Raw genomic sequence first — 14,036 nt, forward strand, 5'->3', positions numbered from 1 at the left:
ATCTCAGACATGGATAGGTGTGAAAGAGGATATCACCTTGCCAGGGCAGTTGTGAAATTTAGAGAAAATTGCACTTTTTTTCTTAATAGCTCCTGTTACCGAGTAGCGACTCACTCTTCAGATCAAATTGCTTTTGTAAAAAATGTAAACTATTTTACAAACCTGACAGGACGTTTGACTCCAAACTGGCCATAAATTGTCCTATATTAGAAGGAGCAAAACAGAAAACTTTGCCAAATGTGCTCAGTCACCCGCCGCCTATCTTGTAAACGTTCCTTTTCTGCCCCCAGAGGCTGAACTTTCACTAATAAGGAACATACACATCACCAAGCCTGTTCTCCAAGCCCTCCTTGGCCTCCCTTCACCAAGCTTATCTGAAGTATTTATTGTTCTTTGCTTAAGTTGAAAAACCAGTAGAATCTTCCCAGAAATCCAGGCTCTGTTTCTGAATCTCCTCCAAGCCCTGCGCGGTGGAGCCGCCTGCGTTGTGGGTCACAGGCCTGTGGGACCTGACAGTGCCACCACTGAGGGCCCATGGTTGTGCCCAGGCCATGTGGTTTGGGGTGACTTTGCTTCCTTCCACGGCTAGGGTGTCCATCTGCTTTGTGCTGTGGCCTTGATGTGTTGCTCGATAGCTTACAAGCCTAAAGGGAGTAATTCCACAGAGTTTTTCAGAACAGAACGATATATTTAATTCTTAAAATGCTCTTGAGGGCAACACTGATACATCCCTGCCATTGGAAGTTCTAGACATACTGCTTTGTTGAACCATAATGTTGAGTGATTCATATAGTGAAAAAGAGTACTTTAAGTTGGGCTTAAACTGTCATGCAGGTCCTGTTTCTGAGCTCCTGGGTTAGGACTTGGTCAGATGGGTGCTGGGACCCCTAGAGCAGGAAGTGGAAAACACTATTTTTGCCTATGGCTGGCTCTCATGGCTCATGCTTTGAATTGACTTATCTCCTAATACAGACTGAGGAAGATGGTAGATATTTAGTAAATATTCACTAAAAATACAAAAGCCCAAGAGGAAGGAAGGTGTGTAGTAACTATGCTTACTAGATGTTTCCAGAACCTTCTTCATTTTAAACATTCTTCCCCATTACACATAGAGGTGTAATTTTGTCTTGATTATTGATTGGAGAATATGATCCCTTTGGTCTGGGCTTCAGGTAGTGAAAGGAAGAGAAGCTTCGGACACAGTGTGGACCTCTGTGCAGCAGCACGTGTACACCAGGGACAGTGACGTCATGGAAAGCCCCTCAGCCATTGCCCCAAAGACCTGGGCTTTCACCCCAGTTTCACCGTGTGTTACTTGTGTAGCTGTGGGAAAGACTGTTATAAAATTAGGTCATGTACTGTAGTGGGAAGAACTGATGATCCCATGACCATCATCATGGAAGAAACCTGTGGAGTGGAGAGAGAGAGTGATACAATGGGGTCCTATTTCTTGGGACTGGAAGTCAGAAAGCCCTGTGCCCCCTAATACTGCACACATTCTCTCAGCTCCGCTTCCATGAAAAGGGTCCGATTGCCAACCCCGTCTTCCTAGAACAACTGGAAGGGAGAAGGGGTTCCAGTAACCTTTCAATACCCTTTAGATGGGAAATTTGGACCCCCCTGTCCCGCTCTTTCGATAGACCTACGAGGATATTGCAGAGTGGTCTACAATTCTTAAGTTATAAAGAAATATTTGATTTCACATCACTTCCCTGTACAAAGGTTGTAGATTCATTTTGGTTTTGTGGGAGCAGGAAAGGAGATAAGGACAAGCCGTTGCATATGGGAAAGCCTTTCTCAAATAACATCCTTTGATAAGGAAAGCACTGGGATAGCCTTTTCATTTAATTGGGCTAGCATTTTCTTTTTCTTTCTCTGGTGGAAATATAATGCACTCTGTCATCAGGCAGAGCTGCTCCCTACCTCACTGGGATGGAGTAACAGCATCCTAGCTGAATTCCACCTGTGCCATTCTCTCATCACATTGTTTGGCCAGCAGCCTAAAAGACTTGGCTGCAGAGGGTGGAAACTAGACTTTGAGTAACTGGTGTGAGTAACTCACCTCTAAACTCAGAGTAAGTGAAACTCCCTTTGGCCAGGGGGACGAGGAGAAACGGGTAGGGTTTGTAATACTTATCAGGCTTGTGTTCAGCCCCCGAGAAGAAATTGGCAAAAGAACTTGAGCCCAGTGATCAGGGACTCCTCAGCAATGGAAAAATAAAATGCTACATCCAATTATGCAACCTGACCATGTTCAGGATTTAGAGATGCCCTAAGCTGGTCTACAGCACACGTGGGTCTCCTTTCCACAGTAAACTCCTTCTAAAATAGGTGCTAAGCAACCAATACAATGCATTTGGATGATTTTTAAAGCAAATGGCTGTCTATTAATTTTTTTGTACCTCAAAACCACCCTCTAAGTCAGGCAAGTATGATATTATTATCCCCATTTGGCAGATAAGGACACTGAAGATAAAAAAGAGTTAGACAGCTTGCTATTATCGTAAATGGCTGCTGTAGTTCTTAAATCTATAACTATTAAATACAATCCAAATTTTTGGAGCTCCCACTATGTTCCAGACTCCTTGTCTCCAACTCAGTGCTCTTCCCACAATATCACAATGTGTTATCCTCAGACTCAACATCGGAGTCACTTTGAGTGTCCATTGGGATCTCTGGGCATAGTCCTAGCCCTGCATTTCCTCCAGACTGATGTTCATGACTGTCAGTTTGTCTCTGCCAAATCTAGTAGGAGCTGTTGGCAAACTCTATATCGGACCCCACATTGCTTAAGACCTTGCTGTTGAAATCTCATTGATCCTTACACTTGGCCTTCTCTGTTGTATTTCTGGCCTTGGTTTCCTCTTGACTACATTTATATTTTTATGCATCCACCCAGTCTACCTTGGGTAATTAACCCTTTTGGACTGACCTGTCCCAGAATGTCCATCTTGGTGCTGGTACGGAATGGAGGAACCCTGTACCCTGCCCTTGTTCTTAGGGAGCAGTTAGCTTTATGCCTGTACCCCCCCACCCTCCTGACTCATCCTCTCTGACAGGTAACTGGAAGCCTGGGGTGCTGAGCGTGGATCTGCACCAAACATAAGATTGAGACATTACTTGTTTCATCACCTGCAGTCCATAGTCTTCATAGAAACACTCACAAAGCAGTATTGAGGAAAGAAATAAATTGAGGGCAGATAGGCTATTCAAACAAAATATGAAACTTCAGGGTACTAGACAGAGAGGGAGGGTCCAAGTATCGGCAGGAGACAGAACCTGGGAAAATCAGGTGAGTGTAAGAGAGGTCAAGGTCCAGGTGGAAGGCAACAAGCCCATTTCTATTAGGTGATGACCTGGCCAGGACATTGGTGAAAGCTAGGGAAGTTGGACAGTGGGCCATTTGCAGTCACGTGCACGCTATGGAAAATGGTCAGGAGTTCCTGGTGGCCATCCCAACAGTACAACTTACTGACTGTAAACAACTGCCTTTTAAGAACATGTCCTCGAGGCGAGATGATATTGCAAAAGGGTATCCAGACTTGGAGAGAGAAGCATGAATTGCAGTTAAGGTCATGTGACCTTGGACAAAGCAAGTCACCTTTCTGAGTCTTAGCTTTCTACATGTTAAAATGTAGGAGGGGGAAAAAAACACAATTTTCCTGCAATGAGTATCCAACAGGTCTTTAGAAACAGTAAAATCATGGATGTGAAGTGAAGCTATAAAGGCAATACTAATGGAACAAATTATAATCATTAATGCAATATCACTGGGGGGAGAAAAGTTAGCAATAGAATGTACTTGCTGTTTCAAGGGTTTGCCAGTCTGTGGGAACAAGGAAATATCAAGGACAGAGGTCTGACCTAGGGATAAAATTACCAGTTTATTCCAACTTCCTTTCAGGGTTCTTATGACAATTAACTTGCCAAGTTTCAACCACAAGACCATATGTTTGCTAGGTCACGTGGGGAAATGTGGTTTATTCTGATTATTTGTTTGTGCTAACATTCTTAGTGCGGTGCTTCATTTATTACGCTGGCCCAAATTCAATCTGTCAGGAGTCTTCACAGCACATGAAAGTGTAAAAATATTCTAAATGCAAGTGGCTTTTAAAATAGGAGAACCCTCAGCTCACCTCCTCCCGAGCAGACCTTGCTGAAAATCACCTTGGACCCCACACAGAGTGGGGTTCACGCTGATCACAGCCCTGCTCCTTCCTAAAGTCTTGAGGATCCTTCTGAAGTGTCAGAAGAATATTCACATGACAGCTAATGACAGCTTTAATATTTAATGGACTCTAATTATTCTAATGATTGGGAAGTTGGTATTCAGTGTCCTAATTCAAACATCGTTTGACCAACCAGACCATCCATTTCTGAGCACACAGAGTAACTAAATACACATTGAGCCCTTCGCGTTGCTGCTGCTTCTCTCACAAGGACAAATGATATTTTAAGCTCAGACACTCAAGTATGGAATCATTATAGCACCCACGTTCCCAAGTACTGCTTTCTACACCATAAGTCAGCCCACCAGGTGAGGCCTCCTGGTGTTCAGCTTTATCTCTCCCCTTTGTTTCCACATACTCCATGTTTCAGCCTTACAGATGACTTTGCAGTTCCCCAAATGTGCCCTCCTGTTGAATGACTTTGTGCCTTTGTACATGCTGCTCTCTCTGCTGTTCACATCCTTCTTCCCCACAGCCTCAAGCTCAGCTCGGCCCTCATTTATCAGGAAAGCTCCTACTCATGATTCAAGACTCGTAGCAGGCATTACCTCCTGGGTGATGGCATCCCAAATTCCCATTAGATAACAGCCTTCCTCTCCTTCTGTATCCTCAGTACTCCTCCATGGGAGTTACTGGGTGTGGCCTCCGAAAGGCTGTAAGCTCTTTAGGGCACACACAGGAGGGTGATTTGTTCCTCTTCACATCCCCCTTTCCCAGCCCAGGGCCTAGCACAAGAGAGACCTCCAAAAATCTTTGGACCTATCAATGCAGGAATTGTCAGTCCCCTGGTTTGAATATTTCCTGATACAAAAAGATCAGGAAAGCAGGTCTTTCTTTAGAACAAATAGGCGTGGATTATGAAAATGTTATGCAAGATTAGTCAAATGCCACTCTGTTTCAGGAACTGCCCAGGTACACAACTTTCTGACAGCTCAGGAGTACGGCTTTCCTTGCAGGTGGGTGGAGGCCGGTGGAGGGGGCTGTGACTGTCAGCTTCTTTAGGAGACAGACTTTGCCTATCACCTGAGCTACATGCCAACGTGGGGAGGTAAGACTATTTATCAAGAACTTTTTTGTGTGCCATAGCAACCTAAATGTTTTCTCTGATCATTGAAAGAAGGGACCCTAAAAGCTTCCTTTCTCGCTCTTCTCGTGTGTAAGAACCTTTTGACTGTAACTAAGCTAACAGGTTGGGGTTGAATGAAGGTGAAATTGATGATACTGCAGTTGTTAGAAACAAATGGAACGATGTTAAATTATGTTGGTGATGCAGGGGTTGAAAAGTCCACTGAGAAAAGACAAAGGAGGGTTAAGTCTGAGTCTCTCTATGGAGATGGGCAGGTCAAAAATAACAATCTAGGCTTGTAGCTAAGACTCGACAGATAAATAAATGATGTGGTCATCAGAGCTAGCTAATTCTGGTGAAGGAGAGAGAGAGAGAGAGAGAGAGAGAGAGAGAGAGGGAGAAGGAGAAGAAGAAGAGGAGGAGGAGGAAGAGGAAGGGGAAGGGGAAGGGGAAGAGGAAGAGGAAGAGGAAGAGGAGGAAGAAGAGGAAGAGGGAGGGGAGGGGAGGGGAGGAGACAAGAGAAGCCCAAGAGGTAAGAACTGCTCGTAAGCATGGTGCTCTTTCCACTTCTGCCTCTTATGTGAAGTTGCCCGTTTTAATCCCCATCACTGGAGAACTGTCAGGAGAGAGGGAAATGGTGCTCTAGTAATTGTCTAATCGGGTTTGATAATAGGCAGCGAAATAATAACTTTGCTAGACCACTTCCCCACTTCCTCCAGGACAAGGGATCGGGAAGGGAGGGAGGCTCTAGGGAAAGGAGTTTGTTCAGAAAATGGTTGTTGGCTCCTTCCTCATTCCTTTCTGGTGGTTCTCCACTAAACATTACATAGAGTGACAAATGCCATGAGGGGAACACTCTGCCTTCTGCAACAACACTAAAGAGAGAAGTAGGGAGATAATATTATGGTATAGCCACACAAAGGACTACTATGTGGCCACTAAAAGAGGAGTCAGATCTATGTGCTGGGACATGACATAAGGTCCAGCATGTGTTCATAAGTGAAAAATCCAGGAGGACAGTGAATGTCAATACTTTTTATAATAATGACTTCACAAGACTGAGAAGGTGGGGCAAATTCACTTCATTTTATCCACATTTGTATTGCTTCAAGTGTTTGCAATCAGCCAAACTGATACATTCCTTACAGAAAGAAAGAATGACTGGAGGGGGCAATGTGAATGAGAAAAGAGAATGACAGGATCAAGGCACAGATTCCAAGAATGTAGTCAAAGGGTGAAGCTCGTTAGCAGGTAGGACTAATGATTTTCTATTTCATGTTATAAGGTGCCAAAGATATTGTGTTAAGAAAAGAAATGGTCTATATATTCTGAATCATCCTTAATAAATTAGGCGGCTAATAATACATAGGTTCCTAATTAAACATTAAACTTTTAGCAAATTTAATATACTAATAAAAAGGTGCATTGGAGATGGAAAGGGAGTGCATTTGGGAACCTAGTTTAATTTAATAAAAAAAGAGACAAACAGAGCTGGACTCTCAGAACCATAGGATACGTGGAACAGCTTGGACAAGTTTCAGAGAATCACAGAAACACAAATGTTGGGCAAGGAGAGAGAGAGTCCAGGAGATTAATCAGAAAACCCTTTTTATGAACATGATATTTTATAATATTCATTTTATATTTTATTATATTTATTTTATATATATTTATAATAAATATATTATATATTTATTATAAATATATATATTATTTTATAATATAAAATATAATATAATATTTCATCACTCAATTCTAGAAAATAAAGTATTGAAAATATTTTCAGAGAAGAGAATTAATAAATCAGATCTTTTCATGTACAAAGCCCACACAAATTATACAATCTTATTTGTTTTCTACTTATTTATTTCTCTGAAGTCTATAAAGCTCAATTATGACTCTTAATATGTAATCTAAGACTCTCTGGATAGGCTTGAAATCTCACATAGGGACATCTCAGGGGTGGTGGGGTGTACTATGAGGTCAGTAGAAAATGTGGCTGAGGTAGAAATGACAAAGCTCAGAAAATGAAAGCAGCTTACTCTAAGTAACACAATGATAGATGGTAGAGCCCAGATTTAAATCTATGTCTGTCTCACCAAAGCTGTCCTTCTAAAAAAAAAAAAATCAAAATTTGTCTGAATAAAAGAATTACATGCTCACATAGCTGTAATTAGAGCCTCACATATCCATTCATACTTTCTAAAAGGGCAATCTTTATAGAATCAATGAAGTACTGACTTCTCTGTGACAAGATGTGACTGATACCAAAGGTGCCTGACTTAGAGGTTGCTGTGAAAGTAAAGTTCCACACAAGAGGTGTCACTCCACTGGGTAATGGGGGAAACGTGGATATATGGTAGACAGAATAATGGTCCCCATACCAAAGATGTCAAAGATGTTTGATATATTACCTTACATACCAAAAGGGACTTTGTAGATAAAATGAAGTTAAGGATCTTGAGAAGGAGATTATCCTGGATTATCTGGATGGGTCCAGTGTGCTCTCAAATGTCCTTATTAGAGGAAGACAGGGGGATCCGAGCCAGAGAAGGAGCTGTGATGATGGAAGCAGAGGGTCAGTGTCAGGGAGAGATTTGAAGATGCTGCATTACTGGCTTTGAAGATGGAGGAAGGGGCCATGAGTCAAGGAACGCTGCGGCCTCAGGAAGCTGGAAAAGGCAGGGAGATGGATTCTCCCCTGGAGCCCCCACAAAGAAATGCATCCTTGCTAACGCCTTGATTTTAGCCCAGTGAGACTCAGTTTAGACTTCTGATCTCTAGAGCTGTGAGATAATAAATTTGTGCTGTCTGAGCTACTAAGTCTGTGGTACTTTGTTGTACCTCAACAGGAAATGAATACAAACTATAATGGGCTCGTCTAAGATATGAGCTTGATGTTTCAAGTTATCACTGTCCATGGGGGTTCAGAGTGGGATAGCTGGAGATTATTAAGAGATGGCGGAATCGCTGATGTTGGAAGGGCTCAGAGTTTGACGTTGAGATGTGTAGATGGCGAACTGTGCTTTGCCATTATTCTTCCTTAACCTTAAGTCCAAGGAAAAAGCTGCACAATTAGAATGACACACATATAGCAATATGCTCACTTCATCACACAGGCTATTTTCTGCATATTGTAAAAAATTAAACCATATAACATCAGTAAGGTCTTATGAAATAATTATTCTTGTATTGAATCCTATATTGTAATCATTCTGATTCATTCAGGACTTTGTAAATTTTCAAGGACAGATTTAACTGCAAATAATCAAGTATTTAAAACCCACAAAAAAAGGGCTTTGTGAGCCAAATCTCACACAACAGATATTTCCTAAATCTCAATCTTTCATTACCTTTCAGTAGAGGCAAAAGAAGAAATTGGGCAAGTCACAGACTCTCCCTGGTGGTCCTAGTTGGTGAAATTATGCCTAATTCATTGAGACAGGCAGAGAACCTTGGATCTTAGCTCTGGAAGGAACCCCAGATATGGCAGTAACCCAAATCGCTCATTTCACATATGTAAAATATTTACATATGTAAAAATGTTACTTGTCCAAGATTTCACACTGTATTGCTCTCTGCCTATGCCCAAAAATGCACAATATAGTGGGCTCTGCCCAAGATCGTAGGGATGCAGAAGTGAGAGATTTTTGTTGCAGTTCTTAAAAATTATATAATCTAGGAAGGACAAATAATGTAAATGGATAAACTGGTTTCTTGTAGAATAAATACAATGACAAAAGTAAACTCAGGGTATTATGTGGGCTGGAGGAGGGGCACACAGCCCAGACAGACACCATCATCATGCACACTCATTGATTTTAAAAATTAAAAGTTTTGTTCACGTTTTCTTCTTTTACAAAAAACAATCTGTCATAGGCCAATTGTTTTTAAAATGCTGCCAAATAAAATGAAAAAAAAATTGTCCACAATCATACCATCCAGAGATACCTACTTTTAACATTGTTTTATGTATTCTTTTATAGTGATATTACATCCTACATAGATATAAGCACACAATCATGCATATATGTATATATTTCCAGTCTCTCTCAATATATGTGTAATTTTAATGGTTATATGCATCCTGCTGCCATTTGTCACTTAGTGCACTGTCACAAATACCTAATTTTAAAATCACTGACTCTCGGAGTTGGATTGAATATACTAAATACCATCTAGTCCAACCACCAAATAAATACTTTTTTTTAATTTTTGAATAGTTCTAGGTTTACAGAAAAACTGCCAAGGTAGTACAGGGAGTTCCCCATACCCACTTTTCCCTATTACCTTACAGTAGTGTGGTATGCTTATTACAATTAATGAACCAATAGTGATACATCATTATTTACTAAAGTCCATACTTCATTTAAATTTCCTTAGTTTTCACCTAATGTTCTTTTTCTGTTCCATGATCCCGTCCAGGATACCGCATTGTGCTCAGTTGTCACACCTTCTTAGGCTCCTCTTGACTGTCAGTTTCTGAGACTTGCCTCGTCTTTGATGACAGTTTTGAAGAATGCTGATCAAGTGTTTTGTAGACTGTCCTTCAGTCGAGGTTTGGCTGGGGTTTCCTCATGATTAGGCTGGGGCTGTGGGTGAGAGGGAGGAAGGTCACCGAGGCAAAGCGGCGTTCTCATCGTATCATATCGAGGGGATGCACATGACATCACGGCTGATGTTAACCTTGATTGTCTCACTCAGGTAGCCTATGTCAGGTGTCTCCACTGTAGCTACTCTCCCCCCACTGTAGTTATTCCTGGGAATAAAGTCACTATGTGTAGCACACACCCAATGAGTGAGAATTTAGGAGGTGGGGATTATTTACATACATTATATGGAATTCTTATGCCCAGGAAATTTGTCTATTCTTCCACAGTTATTCATTTATTCAATCATTTATTTATACCAGTATGCACTCGTGGATATTTATTTTAAGCTTTGGATTATAATCCAATACTGACTTACTTATTGTGTGTTCAAATTGTACCAACTTTGGCCATTTTGGAGCTTTTTCAGCTGTGTTTTATATCTTTTAGACATACCACATCATTGTGCACGTGTGTGTGTGTGTGTGTGTGTGTGTGTGTGTGTGTGTTAAGGAGAAAGGGGCAAAGTCATTGCCCGCTTCCTATATTACTGTTGTCAAGTCATTTCAGCTCAGTTTATCAGATATTTTTGGCAGCGATTTGTTTCCTAAAAGCAAAGTAAATAGGAATACAGTCCAGCTGCCTGGAGTGTCCTAGAAAACTTCCCCCAAATACCATTCATTCATTTGCATTCTCAAAGCATATTATACCTCGGTTACAACAATGAGCGAGTCACAGCATGTGCAGCTGTTTTGAGTTATGGCTCTTTAATCCATTTCAGGATTAAAGATTACAGAGCTGCCTCCATTTTGTTACTTTTCTATATGGTCAGATTTAACACATTCACTGTTAAAAAGCAATTTCAGTTTTCTTATTGTCTTTGATCTAGTCTGTCGAGTACGGGTAATCTAAGCTGTAAGACTGTACATTTTCCTCCATGGGAATCAGTAAAGTAAGGTAGTAAAGAAAGTGTGTTTTTTGTTGCCAATAATAATGCAGCCCATAAACTTCTAAAATATATCTTGAATTGCTCTGCTTCTAAAAATCTTTATTTACCTATCCTCTGTTATCTGGGTTATTTTACATAGTATTATAACTCTGTTTATGACTCTATCTCCATCATAAAAAAAAAAGAGCATCTTAATTCAGGGAGACTATCTTATTTTTATGTCTATGGTACCTAGTAGAATGCTAGCCTGGAGATGCTGCTCTATAAATACTTGTTGAGATGAAATTTAAATGAATTAGATTTGAGCACAGATTTAAAATCCAGCCTACATTTCATTACTGAGCTCTAGAGCTGTGCATACAAACTGCCTGCACAATTATTATTATTGTCATCATCTCACATACAATCCTAGTACATCGAATGGTAATTGTTCTAAGTTTCCAGGCCATTTCTCATGCATTAGTGCACTGATCCCCACAATAATTCTGGGAGGAGAGCATCCATAAAATAAGTGTTTGCATTTTACTGGTGACAATCTTGAGTATCAGGAGCTGAGACCTGCCCAATGGTCTCACAGGTAGTGAAAGATTGGAGCCAGAGCTGGAACTAAGTCCTTGTGGCTCTAAGTCTTCAGCAATTTACTGAAAAACAGGGTTTTTCAAGATCAACATTTTTCACATTTGAGACTGAAAAGTTCTCTGTTTATAGGGAGGGTGGCTGCTCTGTGCATTACAGCATGTAAACAACATCCTTGGCCTCTAACCAATAAACACTGGCAGCACCTTCCACCCCACTGTGACAACCAAAAATGCCTCCAGGCATTGCCCCAGGTTCCCTTGGGGGCAGAACCAGTTCCAGTAGAGAAGCAGTGATCTAATAGCAGGCACAATGTAATAAGTGCTCGGGGACAAGCATACACAAAATAAGGATGAAAGAGGGGGCCCTCTTCATAGTGAAGACAGAATTTGACTTATTGCATTGTTGGAAAAGTCATGACGGTTTTTTTTCTATGTTTTTTGTTGCAAAAATGCATCACGACGTTTGCAACAACCCAATAGATCTTTACTGTGGAAAGACTGAATTGACTGGGCAGGAATTATGGTGATGAGAATGAATACCAAATATTTGTTGAGCTCGATGTGCCAAATTTAACTCCAGGGGATAAAATATAAAAAGCATTGTTAAATGTTTTCCTGAAATGAAACACCATCTTAACGTCCATCAAGTGGAACATAGTGCTATTTGGGGTCACTTAATCTCATGATATGCATTTAGCATCATATTATCTACTAAAGATTACTTAGGAAAGAATAGCCTCTCATTTATTTTTGTAGCTTACTAACCTATAAATCAGCCCCAATCATCATTTAATTGTACTGTACATGGAGATGGTGTTTTCTAGTGAGTTTCTGGCTCATCGGAAATGTTCAAAAGATATTGAGCGTCATTGTCTTTGCATGAATGTGGAAGGAAGGAAAGCCTTCCTTTAGCTCTCATATCCATTTAGCGAAGGCTCCTGGACTGGATTAGAAACTCTCTCAACAAATATGACAACCAGCTCTCTGACTTAACTTGGTGGAACCAGAACAACTGGGCTAAATCTACTTCTCTTCTATTCAGAATCATGGGAAATCTGAGAAAGATTCTGACATCTCTGAAAAATGATGCTCTCCTTTCCCATACTGACCATTTGGAAAGAATATAGGAGCTGTTGGTATACTCGTCTATGAACTCTGAGAATATATATATTAAACAATAACAACTATAACAATTATATATATATGTGTATACACACACACACACACACACACACACACACACACACATATATATATAATTGTTAAGAATATGGATTTGGGAATTGGATAGGCCTAGTTTTGCCTGACTGCTGTCTCTATTCATTATGCCTTGTGTGACTAGGTACGAGTTGTTTAATATCTGCAAAACTCAGTTTCCTTATCTGTAAAATGGGGATAGAAATAACTTCCACCTGAGTTTCTTGGGAGACTTAAGTAAGAGGATGTTGTAAAACTTTTCGTGTGGGGTTTGGCACAAGGCAATAACAAATGATGGCTAGCATTATCATCATCTCATTATCTTACTTTTGTCACCACTGTTAAGCATACAAGTCCTTTATGGGAAGAACTTGGTTAAAATGAGGGTGGGAATACCTTGGAAGCTGTGTTGACGTAATTCTTTTTTATAAAATAGGAAACACTTCAATTAGTCTTGGTAACAAGTGTGGGTCTGATGGAGATTCTAGGAAGAGGCTGAACTCTCTCTCCCTACTGCAGGCTCTGCCTCTCAGCATGAAACCCATCACCACCATCATCATTCACATTTGCTCTGTAGGAGAGGGTTTCCCAGGGTGAAAGTGAGAAGAGTAGCACAACTCTTCTAGGCTAATTGACATATTTTTTTAATGTTTAGTGATGGGGAGTGGGCGTGTGTGTAAAAGGACAATATAAAGAAACAAAACCAGTCAGAGTTCAAGCAGGAGAAAGGGCGCACCAACCAGTAACAACAATTCCGAAATGTTGCCCTTGTGACTCACTGCATCTGAGTTGCCTTGGAGAACTTGATAATGGTGCAGGTTTTCTCATCTCACACCAGAACTGTCGGCTAAAATCTCTAAGATTAGGCCCTTCCATGCCCACTCAGATTTGGGAACTCTTAAGCCAAAAGCCTCAGCTGTCTCTTGTTTCTCTCTATGGTAGTTTGAAACCATTAGACATTCCAACAATGTGACTGACTTTATTCGAGACTTATCAAGCAATGTGATGATTATAATTTGGCATCTCATGTAAATCAAAGGTTTCAGTTTTCCAGAGCCCACACGCCTGCTTCTGCTTCAGACATTCTTAATCTTTCCTCTCAACTTGCTCTCCTTCTTGGTTTAGACCCTACTCTCACTCTAGACTCCCTCCTGTGGTGAACTCATCTGTCACCATAGCTCCCTTTAGGATCTGTTTTGTGGATGGGTGTGTATGTTAGCCCAGGCTTCATTGCTGAACTCTAGACTCATGTATCAAAACTGCATACCAAACTTCCCCTTGCTGTTTCCATGGGAACCCCAAACTCTACATTTGCAAAACAAAACACACTAGATCCCTCCATTAAATGTACAGCTCCTTCTGTAATCCCTGCTCAATAAATGAAACATTATTCATTACTTGCCCAAGAGGGAAACCCAAGAATAATCT

The 14,036-nt window shown here is 40.8% G+C and overlaps 1 protein-coding gene across 1 annotated transcript in view; it reads left to right on the forward strand.

Moving 5' to 3' along the window:
* The first annotated feature begins 5,150 nt into the window (after nt 1-5,150).
* Nucleotides 5,151-14,036, forward strand: part of ITPRID1 (ITPR interacting domain containing 1) — a 113,397-nt gene continuing 104,511 nt past the window's right edge. The window contains exon 1 of the mRNA XM_019639882.1: nt 5,151-5,185. The gene's annotated coding sequence lies outside the window, so the exon portion shown is untranslated. The remainder of the gene's footprint in view (nt 5,186-14,036) is intronic.

The sequence above is a fragment of the Hipposideros armiger genome, unplaced genomic scaffold (assembly GCF_001890085.2).
Source record: "Hipposideros armiger isolate ML-2016 unplaced genomic scaffold, ASM189008v1 scaffold_47, whole genome shotgun sequence".
Classification (NCBI taxonomy): domain Eukaryota; kingdom Metazoa; phylum Chordata; class Mammalia; order Chiroptera; family Hipposideridae; genus Hipposideros; species Hipposideros armiger.